This window comes from Lissotriton helveticus, chromosome 1_1, assembly GCF_964261635.1.
Source record: "Lissotriton helveticus chromosome 1_1, aLisHel1.1, whole genome shotgun sequence".
NCBI classification, from domain to species: Eukaryota; Metazoa; Chordata; class Amphibia; order Caudata; family Salamandridae; genus Lissotriton; species Lissotriton helveticus.
The window spans coordinates 89,412,104-89,424,690 of NC_136057.1; the positions used below are offsets into that span (position 1 = coordinate 89,412,104).

At 48.0% G+C, this 12,587-nt stretch overlaps 1 protein-coding gene across 1 annotated transcript in view; it reads left to right on the top strand.

The window, feature by feature from the left end:
* The first annotated feature begins 939 nt into the window (after positions 1-939).
* Positions 940-12,587, top strand: part of LOC144754396 (uncharacterized) — a 38,452-nt gene continuing 26,804 nt past the window's right edge. The window contains exon 1 of the mRNA XM_078642163.1: positions 940-1,162. The gene's annotated coding sequence lies outside the window, so the exon portion shown is untranslated. The remainder of the gene's footprint in view (positions 1,163-12,587) is intronic.

Consider the following 12,587-nt stretch of genomic DNA (forward strand, 5'->3'; position numbering starts at 1 on the left):
GCTCTCGTCTTTCCTCCCGGTGTACCCTCCATCCCTCTCACCTCCGGCTCAAGCTCTCGTCTTTCCTCCCTGTATCCCCCTCTGTCCCTCTCACCTCCGGCTCCAGCTCTCGTCTTTCCTCCCTGTGTCCCCTCCATCCCTCCCACCTCCGGCTCAAGCTCTCGTCTTTCCTCCCTGTGTCCCCTCCATCACTCTCTCCTCCGGCTCCAGCTCTCGTCTTTCCTCCCTGTATCCCCCTCTGTCCCTCTCACCTCCGGCTCCAGCTCTCGTCTTTCCTCCCTGTGTCCCCTCCATCCCTCCCACCTCCGGCTCAAGCTCTCGTCTTTCCTCCCTGTGTCCCCTCCATCACTCTCTCCTCCGGCTACAGCTCTGGTCTTTCCTCCCTGTGTCCCCTCCATCCCTCCCACCTCTGGCTCCAGCTCTCGTCTTTCCTCCCTGTATCCCCTCCGTCCCTCTCACCTCCGGCTCAAGCTCTCGTCTTTCCTCCCTGTGTCCCCTCCTTCCCTCCCACCTCTGGCTCAAGCTCTCGTCTTTCCTCCCTGTATCCCCCTCCATCCCTCTCACCTCCGGCTCAAGCTCTCGTCTTTCCTCCCTGTGTGCCCCTCCGTCCCTCTCACCTCCGGCTCCAGCTCTCGTCTTTCCTCCCTGTATCCAGACTCCGCAGCCCGCTCTGTTGTTTGCTTCTCTGTCCCCTTCCAGGCAGATCGTGCGTGTCACGCCTCTCCTTTCTCCCGCCCGGATATCCGTTTTGCGTGTCAGGCCTCGCTCTCGCTGTGCATTGCTGTTCTAGGTGGTGTGTGTATTGAGGGTTAGTTTTGCGTGTCAGGCCTCGCTCTCGCCGTGCATTGCTGGTCTAGGTGGCGTGTGTGGCATGTTTGAGTGTTAGTTTTGCGTGTCAGACCTCTGTTTCGGGTTATATTTGCGTGCCAGGCCTCGCTGTCCACTGCTGTTCTCAGTGGAGTGTGCGCCATGTTTAGGGTTAGTGAATTTAATTGACCATAATCGAGGCGAACAAAGGAATTCCAGCGCCAGTTGCAATTTGAATCCATTACAACCCGGATTGGGACCAGCACTTGCTTCGGTGGTTAACCGTCGCCATCCCTGGAGGGCCTGGTCTGCTCGGGTTTCAGGGACTCTAGTGTCGGCCTCTAACGCAGCCTGTGTATGTGCTGTGTACATTTGCTATTTCCTAGATATGTGAAGTGTTTGCACAGTTATGGCTGTGGGATTGACCTCCAAGGAGGATGCCACGTGCATGCCTCCAGAGAAGCAGGTGGAGCCAATACGGTTTTCTTTTCGATATTTTTTATTTATTCAAAAAACAAAAAACTATACTTTTGAAAACCGTTCCCAAATCCTCCTGTGGATTTTGATATTTGCGTTACGTAGGTGTTCAGAAAGTCTCCAGGCATTGCCAGTACTCTCAAAATCCGAGCCTGGGAAGTTACTTTGGGAAACCGGTTCAAGCTAAAATGTCAGAAATCATAGTTCAATGAGGATGATTTCAAGAAATATGTAAATGAGAAATGGTCGCATTGTCATGTAAATGATACATTTATAACCACCATATTCTGTCATCGAAGGGAAGGTAGTGGGGTGGGAGTGAGGCTTTAATACTGAAGGTCGAGTCTGATTCGAGTTACAAGGGCATTTCCTCTAAGGTGAGATCACTTTCTCTCTCAACATTTTGTCACAGGCTTGCACCCAGGAAATTAGGTAATGGTGTTTCTACAGTACTGGGTCTTGGTAGAGATAACGGTAGTAAAATGTAATCCTCCAAAACGAAATGGTAAAGGCATTTTTTTCGGAGGTCCCTATACAATCACCAATATCTGAATCAGACCTTAGCTTTGCAGGCTTGGGGGACGCACTGGCATGGCAGCTGCACTACTGTACAGATGTACTGCTCATTATCCTCAGCCAGGGAATAATACCTCATCCAAGTCTCCTTAGTTGTATCGTCATCAGGATTTGACATGGCACGCTCTGATTATGTAACACCAAGAAGAACAAAGCCCCAGACGACTGGTCTTCCCTTTCATGCTTAAGGCCACCAGGGGTGAATATTCCTGTAACTTGTGTGCTTATCAAACCAGCCTTGACGTCCAAAAGCCTACGAATTGGCCTTTCTAAAGTGTTAAGAGGGGATTATCCACAGGTAAACATCACAGGCTTTACCCAAATTCTTACAGGTTGGATTTAGGGCCTGGAACGTACAGAGGGGGGTGGGCTCGATTCCTAGCAGTTGAGATTAAGCCGGTGGAATGTCCCGAGTCCCATTATGCAGCGGAATGTCCAGGAATTTTGATTCATGTACATGTGATTGAGGCTGCATAATATCCAGGCATACCAGTTCTGACTGATAATTTGAGACTCTGGCATTTGTAAGGGGACCAGTACTAGCCAGTAGGGCGTAGGCGCCTGGATATTGGATGCACGTGAGACTGACGTGTAATTTCCAGGGTTCTCTATTCTTATGAGAGAGACAGAGGCTTTGGTTGTTGTCGGGACTTAGTGTCTAAGGATGAGATCGAGGCAGTGCGGTGCTAAGGGGTAGGTGCAAATGAGGCTATGTAACGTCTAAAAGCCTCTTGTTGTGCAAATGGCGAAAAGTAGCCTCTGTGAGATTAAAAAATGGCTGAAATCCAAGCTGGAACAAGACATTCAATAGAAAGGTATGGGACATTTTGGCTTGTGGGAGCACACTATACAAAACAATTGGCCTCTGTTTATTGTTGTATACCCTTGAATAACATGGAAAATCATTGGGTCCGCCCTTGTTTGGTCCCCAGTTCTCCCTTGAAGATCGTTTAGAAATCCTCTGCTTCAAATCCTAGGGAGATTTTGCAAAGGACTTTGCTCAGTGCACATGTGGACGTTGCATTCACGCCTCCACTGCAATCTGAAACCACTGAAAATACTGTACCATTCAATAGGCACTCAGTAGACGTGATTTTGGGGAGATGGTTATTAAACATCAGCAAGAAGAGTAAATCTTGTTTAAACCTTGAGTGGTCTCCTCCCTTTAATGAACGAGAATGGTTTCTTCTGCTATATGTATAGTCACGGTTTGCCTCCATCTTAGACCAGGAGATGGGGCATCTTTACTTACAGTTTAATGAAAATGTTTAAACTTTATTAATCTCTAGTTAAATTGGAATGACAGCTTACAGTACACAATGTGAACGTTCTGAAAATGTTTGACAGACATACTTTCCAGTCAATAGCCATCTTTTTTTCTCAGCGGGAAAAAGTAATGTTCAACACATTTTACGTACACTTGTAAGAAAGCAGCAGTTAGAGCTTTTTCTCCAATTGTACGGAAGCTGTTAGTGCAAATGAGCATTGGTTAAGAGAGCTGGCAAGAACTGGGACGCCATATTGAACAAGCATTTGCAATGCAATCGGTCTTGCATTTACTGCGAGTTTAAGCTATTGGCATTGTAAATGACAATGCGTTTTATTTACCAAAACATAAATAAAAGGCATTGTCATTTAAAATGCCAATAGCTCTAACTCGCGTAAATGCGAGACCTGTTGCATTGTTAATGCTTGTTAATCAGAATATTGTTATCTAAGCACCAGAGGACAGTTAAAAGTGCTTTCTATTTCTATTTGCTGTTTGAAGTATGTACAGATAATGGGTAAAAATACCAACTTTCGGTGATGTTTCTTATTTTAGTACCAGGCGGTACCATTGGGGCTGGTAGAAAACTGGTCAGGTGGCAACACTAGCCTCAGCAGTCTTCCCCCTAGAACATTTCACCCGGCATGGGGTCTGCAAACACTTGAACCCTTCTCTTGCCCATACATGTGTAGTGACAGTAGGGGCTGCAGTGCCCTGTGTCCAACCCAGGTGAATGGAACAGCCTTTCAAGGGCATTGGAACAGCCTTTCAAGGGCATTGAGGTGACCCAGCCGCTGTGGCTGACAACCATACCATCGTCGTTACCAGACAGGTCGATTGAGTTGACAACTTACTTACTAGCAGCATGTTAAAGACCCTGAGAGCCTTGTCTCCCGCCCTGTTATCAGGCTAAATTGATGGGAAAATCATTCTTTTTTTCTTATATGTTTCCCTTATGAGAACTCAGTTGCTTAAGGCAATTACTGCGGATTGAGTGTGTGGGTGTGTGTAACCAGAGAAATCAGAACTGAGCCCTATTTGGCACTGTGAGTGTCTAACTTATGTACTCATAGTGCCGTGAGGTCACATCTTGCAATTATGCAACAGTCATTCTTAGAAACCAATTTCAAGAGTTTTGCAGCATTTTCAAGATCCCTTTGCAGCTTCTCATTGCTCAAAAGGGTGTCATTTCTGATATTGTTGGATTTCTGTTCACTTCGTTGCTTGGTTTTACACCTGCAATCTGGAAACGTCTCGGATGATCATAATGCCTTAAATGAAACACTCACCAGGTAGAAGGCCTCCTCTTCTGAAGTTTGAAAGAACTTAGAAGTCTGGTCACAGAGCTGGTGGCACAACAAGCTGGGTGAACAGTCTTGGCGTCTAGTCGGACAATTCCCTCATGTTCAATTTGCAGACCAAATATCCTTTTTACGGCCTTTTGCCTCTCAATAACGTATCTTCCAAGCTCCATTAATGCTGAGACTAGAGTACCTCGGTTGCCAAGGATTTAATGCGTAGGTACCGCTAATTCAGAACTTGGCTTTATCGCAATACTTCTGGTCCACACAGAAGGGCATTTCCGCCGTCAACGGCACAGGCTTTCTCTTGAGGGAAAGTCTTCTTTAAAGCTCTTTGCCTCTCCCTTAGGACCTTTTATTACATGGGGCCGAGCTGCCCCCAAATCATAGTGCCGATATTGGCAACACATTCCCCATCACACATACAGAAAACTCCTGATGAAATAAACAGACAAGACATCTTTTTTCGTGGAGAAAATTGCTGCAGGTTTATGTGCATACCAAAAGATGCCAACATGGTGGGTTAGCTTACGGGCGATCCAAGGGCAGGCAGCCCCTTTGCCGCCTGCCCACCTGATGAACCAAATTGCCCTGTGGCCCTAGCCAATCAGCGCTTACCAATTTTGTGGGAGGGGGACCCCCTCCCACCGGTGTACTGCCCGTCCACCCCTCCACTCATTCCCCCTGAGGGGACGGAGCTTTCCAGGCAACCCCTTGTTGCTCAGGTTTACAACCACCCATGTAAATGGAAATGTAAATGTCAAGGTATTTGTAGAGCGCACTGCCACCAAGCGGTTTCCTGGCGCTATTACTCATACCGCTGTGGAACCCTTCCTGGCTTTCCCTGTGAAGTGTCCATTCCTGGGCACCCCCAGGGTGAAGCCAGGCATCCTAGCGCTGTTAGGGCCGGTGTGGAGGTCAATCAAGCTATTGCCCAGATTTGCAGCGTGGGGCCCATGATTAGACTAGGCACCGAGGCGAGAATTGTCAGGTCTGAGGAAATTGATCCCAAGACCCGCCAAGGCAGGAATTGAACCCTGGTCCCGGGCCACAACTCTGCATCAGGGTCTACCGCTCTAACCATTGAACCACACTCCTCCATAGGACTAGCAGGGGGCCATCGCTCCTCCATGGTCCACCACAGGGACTTCCTGGGGATATTTAGCATTTGCACCCTTGTGCTCCTGAAGAGGGTACCCCTGTGTACCTTTCAGCCTTTGGTTCGCCCTGTAACACAAAATAACAAGTTAAACGCCTCTCCCAACCCCTGAATGTATGCCAGTTAAGCGGTAGGGAGAGAAACGGCGTGAAGGGTATCGGCCAAAAGAAGACGCCAGGTAGGCGGGAGAGGTACTTAAACCTATCTCCCCTCCCACCTGTGCCTGGAAATGAAGCGGGCGCGCTGACCCAGTGGAGGTCCCTCAGCTCTAGGCTGTATCGTGTGCCCTCATGTGGCACTAAGGGTCCAACCTACCGTAAGAAAGGGTAGCACTCATCTTGTGGTGCAGGACCATGGGGATGTCCCGGAAGTGTGAGAAATGGGCGTGCAGGTATATTGAAGGTTACTGGCGGATGTAAGTAATTTGACTTGACCTTTATGGCGACTTGTTGTAGCAGAACTAAGGACTGCCGACACTCGAACATTCGAGACCATAGGATTATTTACGACCTCGAGATTCGCCCTTAAGAGTACCAGAGCGGATATATACAAGAAACAGTTGGCGTTTTTGTACATTTCGGGCGGCTTTGCCGCCGTGGAATTGAAGTTTTCCCCCCCTTCTTTTGTCGTCCTGTCCTGAAGAGGCCTGATTTGTTGGAAGGCCGAAACACGACCGCGTCAACACTTTCCAATTGGAGGAGTCTTTTTGTTTTCAATTAATTTGTGAAAGATACACCACTGGACACATGTGAAGATTTAGGTTCCTTGAGGTTTTTGGCTTGGAACCGTTGTGTCTGACTACCTCCTAGTGTACCACCTAGATTTAATAGGAGGACACTCTTGTAGTACTGTTCTATAGGGTGAAAGATAGGAAGTACTCAACAAAGATATATATATAAAATATATCCCCCTTTTTTGTTATATGTTCTGCTGTACAACGTGTATATGTTGTCTCACTGTGTATATTTGTTGTATATAGGTATGTTAATTTGCTGTGTATAGTGCATATATTTGCCTTGAGAGGTTTTTTTGCTTGTGTTTTGTGATATATAGATAAAAGAAATGAGATAAGTATACTTTGACTGGATTACAATAAATAGAAATGTGTAATCTTATCCTCCTGTGTGTGTGATGATATTTGAAAACATTTGAATAATTGTACAGTGGACTTTTGCCACAAAGACCCATAGAAGAATTTATTGTCATCTATTGTGAAAATTTGTATATATTTGTTCCTCCTTTTGCCAATTTTCCCTTCCCATGGAAATGAAGCGGGGCGCGCAGACCCAGTGGGGGTCCCTCAGTTCTAGGCTGTATCGTGTGCCCTCATGTGGCACTAAGGGTCCAACCTACCGTAAGAAAGGGTAGCACTCATCTTGTGGGGCAGGACCTTGGGGATGTCCCGGAAGTGTGAGAAATGGGCGTGCAGGTATATTCAAGGTAACTGGCGGATGTAAGTAATTTTGCCGGTCTTGTGCTATGCCGTGCCTTCATTAAACACGCATTAGATTTGTGCGCTGATTACAGCAAGGAGCACTGCCCATGTGACTACCCACCTCTTTTGAGACCTGAGCAGGAAAGGACACGCCCAAATATCGTTGACCTAACAGCGGCCCAGCTGTGCCCAATGACCTTACAGATTTCAAACGCTAAGTGCTTCATTTGTAGAAAATTATAGCCAGGCTCACGTCAGGAGGCCACTTCAGTTTGCACCCCACATTGCTCCTGCCCTGCTGCCAATCCTAGTAAAATCACAGCCACTAACCATAACACTTGTGCAAGTGTGACAATTCAGACTATTCCAGGCCTCCACTGCTATAAGAATGGCTTGGGCGGCAGGCCATAGTAATTTTAATGTTTATTGAATTAATAATTGCCTGTTGTGGTCATCTCTAAAATAGAGAGACAGCGCCAACTTGTGGTGAACTGTCACCATCGCCGGTGTTGAAAATTAAGTGATGTTGCCGAGCACCGGAAACCACCTGGTCAAATTTAGCACAGGTAAAGTTGATGCTGTAGTTTACCATTAGTAGTTCATTGCAGCACTTTTTGAAAGTCCAGGGGTGACTTTCTCACATTGTAGATTTAAGCAAAAGGGGATTATTCCCCTGGACATTAGCTCCTAAATATCCTCGGTTTAAGCCTTCTTGCAATCTACCCTCTTTCTTTCCCCTGATCATCGCGTGCCTCTGGAGCGGGTAGTTTTTATTGTAATAGGTGCTGACTAAACTCTGCGCATGAAAGCCTTTTAAGCTGCATAATGTTGCACAACTTGGGACACTATTACTTCGTCACTTCATACTTTCAGGCATGGAAATACTACTAAAGATATCCCCACCTTAGTACCTGTTTAACAACTAAATAAATACTGGATAAGGGAACAAAAGATTACCAGTGACTTTTGCAAAGGACCTTCCACTGCATGTGAGCCCATGTTGTTGCGTTTTAGTAACTGTTGATCTAATTGAGCTATAACATCTATGACTTCATTTAATTTCAATCTGCAATTCATGCTGGATTTGAAAGATTATGTGGCAGGTGCATAGTGCTGACCGTCAGAAAGAGGCACTTAACTCCTTGCATGCTGCGCCGATTTTGCTGCTGTGCGGCACTTTAAAAGAGTTGGCGGGTTTATGACGGCCCCCAGCCGTCATCAGCACACGAGCACCGTGATGTATGACGGCCAGGGGCCGTCATCAGCATGGAAGGGGTTAATGGGTAAAGGGGAGCACATACAACCAGACTAATATACCAACACCACACTGCCAGCACTACAAGCCAATCGAAAGTCACTTCTGGAGTCACAGCGCCTAAGCTGAAAGCGCTTCCCAAACTATGGGCGAAACCAATTTAGTGAACAAAGACGCCCAGACTGCTAACCAATCCAGCAAGCCATATTGTAATGGTGGATATCCATGTATCCTGGCCCTTCCACCAACAATCGTGTAAGAGAGAAACAGTCCCCTGCACCATTTGATAAAACCTTGTTGAGGCTGCAGTGGGCTGCATATAAATGCGATACCAAATAAGCAAGTGTGCCTAACTGTTCATTGGCTTACATGAGGAATCCGTTACCTCTAATACCCGAATTTTTGCAGCTCGCCTAATCCGTCACTCCTGCAATATATAGGTGCTGTAAATAGGCACGGGGAGATAGGCTGCGCTTCTCACCCTCACGGATGTTGAGCCGGCACTGAGGATTGAACCAGACTCCCCGGCTCCAAAATTGGCACTTCTGGCCATTGTGCCACATCCTCTCCCTCACAAGTTTCACTAACTACTTAAAGGGTACCCTTTCAGAGTGCCCATCATGCCTGCCAGTCCTCTGCCATATACCTATGGAAAGAGGTAAAACCATATTTCCCTGACACTTGAACCCTCCTGTGAATCCAGTCAGCTGGAGCCATCCGTGGAAAACCCAGGCTAACTCGCACTGAGCACATCTGCTTCCGCCGGAGCTGGGCAAGCATGCACGCCACCGAAAACACTGCGCTCCATGAACACGCCACCACCTGACCACTGCCCAACAACACCGCCTCGGAGCCATAACTCCCATGCGGAAAGTGAGCTGCTCATACACACAGCGTCAGGCACAAACTTCACCAGAGAGCCCACCAACATGGTAGCCCCCATCTGAGGCGCGTTTCCAACAGGCCTCCAGATCTACCTCCTGGCCGGGGTGGCCCATCCTGCCAATGCACAGCATCCCGCCTGTCAACGCTCCGTTGTTTTCAAAATGTAGGTGACATGACATCCGTTACCAATCCAGTTCGCCGAAACGCTGGGTTCCGAGGCAGTGAACACACGCCTCAATTACTGACACATCCCGGAAAGGGGGGAGGCTTCAACCCGTCTCTCCCCGCAGTGCATCAGGGCTAGCCGAGGATCATGAGCAGGCCCACAGGAGCACACAACACACTGCCCCGTCAAGACCCTGCCTCAGCCTTCACCGCCACCAAAACCCGATTCATGCCTCACGGGCCCAGAGACCGAAGCCTTCAGCCTCAAACCAAGAGGGTGGGGGGAGCCGCAAAGATACCAAAAAAGATTTCCCCAACGGGCCCCGGACTCCCTCCTGATACACCAACGCTGCCTAAACCCATAGAGTGCGGCAAGGAGCATTGACAAAGCGGGTGGCGAAGTCCTCCGACTCGCAACAGGGGCTATAGTTTTTAACTCCGGGACCACACCTTTGAAAACAGGATTTGACCGCTTAACTTCTATAGTAAGAGTCAGAGACCTTAACCACTAGGTCACAGTGACTCAACACTGAAACTGCACACCCAAAATCACCCGTAGCAAGACATGAGCAATCGCACCGGACTGGTAACATTAAATTATTGCTGTATATACTAATAGAAGTAGAATCAGAAAAATCTTTATTCGGTTATTTGCACAAAACAACCATAAAAGCACAATTTGATAAAAACATCATCATAGAAACCAAATATCTAAAATCCTCTTATCCAGAAATATAAACACATTTGATCTAGTGCAAAGATTTACAGAAATTCTAGGCATTTTAACCCTCCATACTGTTTCTAAATTTTAGGGCTAATTTTAAAAAGCTGATTACAAATAAAGTGCATTTGTGTTTTAGCAGCTGTAAATAGCAAAGTGCAGGTCTAACCTGGGTAAAATTCTATATACTACCAGGTCGGGATCCGAACCCACAATCTCACCCATGACCGCGTTAAATAGGGGGAGGTCCATGGTAAATTGATGAGGACTCACCGCAACGAAGAGCTCCAGGATCACCAACTGCACGACCAAACGGCGTGAAGGGTAGCAGGCAAAAAAGGATGCCACGTGGGCGGGCGAGGTACTTCTACCTATCTCCCGCCCACCCGTGCCCGGAAATGACGCAGGGCGCGCGGACCCAGAGGGGGTCCCTCAGCACTAGGCTGTATCGTGTGCCCTCAGGTGGCACTAAGGCGGGGGCCCCCTCATGTGGGGGCGGTGGGGCGGTCCATTCATGTGGGGGAGGTCCATTCATGTGGGGGCAGTCCATTGATGTGTGGGGGCGGCCCATTCATGTGGGGGTCGTTCATTCATGTGGGGGCGGTCCATTCATGTGGGAGGCGGTGAGGCGGTCCATTCATGTGGGGGTGGTCCATTCATGTGGGGGCGGTCCATTCATGTGGGGGCGGTGGGGCGGTCCATTCATGTGGGGGCAGTCCATTCATGTGGGGGAGTGTGGAAAAGTAAATTTTGCCATGTTCTGTGTCCCTACGCCTCATCCATCATATGTTATGTGTGCATGACCAATATGCATATGTTATTCCCCATGTCTGATTACTGACGCAATTACAGTTGTGTCCACCTCTGATATGTCATTTTCCAGTCCTCGTGAATAATACGAATATCAGGCCTATGTAAAGTTATGTTGCCACGTTTCTCAGTGTGCACGTTATTCCATTATAAAGTCCCCGTTTCCAGGCCTCAACAGGGCCCGGACCACAGATTCAGCTCCTGTCTCCTGAAAGCCTCGCTGAGGAGCGATACAGCCCCCACCTGTATCCTCGACCTTTCACTTACTTCCTGCCTCGCAGTGCCCGGTGCAGCCCGGCTCTGCCTCTAAGTCTGCCAAAAGTATGTTATAGTTCCAGCTATCAGTTCAGTCCTCCTCTTCTGCATTCCTAAGCTACTGAACTGCATCAATAGTTTCCGTCATTGTCTAGCCTTCTCGTCTCCACGTTAGAGAAATACTGTATTAATGGTCATTTAGTATTCTTCATCACGCACTACATGTAGAATAATGTATGGTCCAATCTTAGAATCAAGTTAGCTTTTCCCCTCATGACTTCCAGTTTATATCAACATGTTCCCTAAACATCAGATACCAGATAGGGTTCAGGCACATGTCGCTCCGACCCTCCAGACTTTAGTCTCTGCTCCTAGCACAGAGTTCGTAGCCCCCAGCTTCTCCTAGTAACACGTCATTGCCAGTTTTCGCGCACCATTAGGTTAGAGGTCCCGGCTCCTTAGGTAGCCCCCTCCAATGTTTCCGCCCATTCATGACATATTCTGTTACATTTGCATCACATGTCTAAGTATACTCCCAGTTACACCTCTTTTTACTGTTATCTTTCGCGACTGCTACGCGTCACGCCTTCTGCTCCACCCACTGCTACGCCTACTGCAATGTAATGCTATGTGTTTGCGCTATGTATATAAGTCAATGTATTGTTATTAAAAGTTAGCGCGCTCATCCCAGACCAAGCCCCAGCAGCTGCTGGGTCATTCTATGCAGGTTGTCCTGATCCTGTCCTTATGCTGTAATAAACCTGCAGAAACTCCCACTACCTCGAATCTTGACTCTTATTTTATTGAGCTATCTGTTATTCATTCATTCATCCAAAAATAGATCCGGTATTATTTATTTATATACCACATAATGGCGCCCGAATAGGGACTTGCCCTTTCCCCACGCGTCGGTGAAGCCACGCCGACCCCCTGACCCTCTGCAGCCGTGACGGAACCATACCGGCCACGTGCAGATATTTCTGCTTCAAGTATCCCTCAGGCCCACGGAGGAGACGGAGGAGGCGGTCCAGCATCCGAACGAGACGGTGGAGGAACGCGGCGAGTCCCGACCAGAGCCCAAGCCGAGAGTCCAAGGTTCGAGGTATCCGGAGGCCCACCCGTAACTGAAGTCCGAAGTCCGAAGTTCGTCGTCGTAGCAGTCCAGTCCCGTCCGAGGCTTTCCGTTCCGTGCTGCCCGGTGAGTACCATTGCTGGGGTAGTATCTAGACAGGACCAATCTAAATTGACTCCTGGTCCGTGGGTTGGTGGTGCCCAGACTCACAAACGAAGTGTTCACCTAGGTGGATACGGGTCTTGATGCGTCCCTTTTTGGGACCGGTATGTTCCGTACTGTTACAGCAGTGCATCCAGTAACTCTAGTCTGTTCCGTTCTCGAGAAAATCTGTTCTGTTTCTGTTTTCAGTATTTTCAGGTAGTATTCTGTTCGAACTGTTATGTTATGATATTGTTTAAT